We start from the raw sequence: 1,243 nt of genomic DNA, 5'->3' as shown, positions 1-1,243 counted from the left end.
ATGTCCTTTTAAATGTTTTCGGGGGGGGGGGGGGGGGGGGTCTGTATTTTTCTTTCTTTTTAAATAAAGAGTTGAGGTTATTTTCTTTATTTGCCTAGGCCAAGCTACGCCTTAAAGCTGTGATGCTTTTAGCTAAGAGATGACATCTCCACACACCAAAAGTGCATTCTAGGCAATTTAAAGGATATTCCAAACATTTCATTTTAAAGCCAAATGTTTGAATAACTACATGTCAGACACAAACAAAATTAAAAGGACTTCATGTTGGGGAAAACAAGAAGTATTTTTTATTTATTTAGATAGAAGTGAAATGAAATAATGAAGACCACTGCCTCTGTTTTTGTCTGGACTTGTTATGTTCGGGACACAGCGCAAATGCTAATTCGCTAATGTGTATGATCGACACATGATGGGTTAGGGTTAAATAGGGGATTTAGGGTTAGGGTTGAATGATTTGTTGAAGAAAATGTCATGTTTCCTTGGAGATGTAAGGCATCTCTGTCTAATGATTTATTTATTTTTTTCATTATGAACATCAATTGAGAATGACCCGGCAAATCTGTTACAAGTTCTACTTCGCTCATCGCAAGAAAAGCTCCCCTCCAGCCAGATTATCCGTTTTACTGCGGAGTGTAACGGGAATTTGTGGTTTTGTCTGTGCTGGGAAAAATGACAAACCAACCCCCTTTTTTTTGGTAAGATGTTTATACAACATGTAGTTTTGTTGCAAGCATGATCTTGAATGTGATCTTTCCCTACATCTGTTGTGCATTAAAGCCACACACAATACATTTTTCTACATGACACAGTCGAAGAATATCAAGTATGTTGTACAATTTTTACCACACTGTTCCTTGTGGCCGAATTCATCTTTCCAAGTGTGTCCTCGGAGGGTTGAAGTTCACTTGGAGAAGCAACTTTTTGAAAAAGTCCTTCTTCTTCTTCTTCTTCTTCGCCAGCATTTTGTTCCCACTTTAATTAGCTGTGACACACAAAGAACATCAGAGGGGCATTTCTTTGGAATCATGCAATAACTCTGAGGCTTTTGGTTATAATTATGTGCAGTGGGGTTGGGGTGGCGGGACAAAAAAGGACACATAACATTTGAGGATTGATACAAAGGACATTTTCTCAAGCAGCATAAATAAATTATGAGATGGATTCCCCCCCACTCGTTCACAATCTGTTTGGCAGGGACATTTGTCGACTTAGTTCTTTTGTTTGTCTATTGTGTTTTGTTTTT

Source organism: Festucalex cinctus, chromosome 2 (assembly GCF_051991245.1).
Source record: "Festucalex cinctus isolate MCC-2025b chromosome 2, RoL_Fcin_1.0, whole genome shotgun sequence".
In the NCBI taxonomy this organism is placed as follows: Eukaryota; Metazoa; Chordata; class Actinopteri; order Syngnathiformes; family Syngnathidae; genus Festucalex; species Festucalex cinctus.
This window is presented reverse-complemented; position numbering follows the sequence as displayed.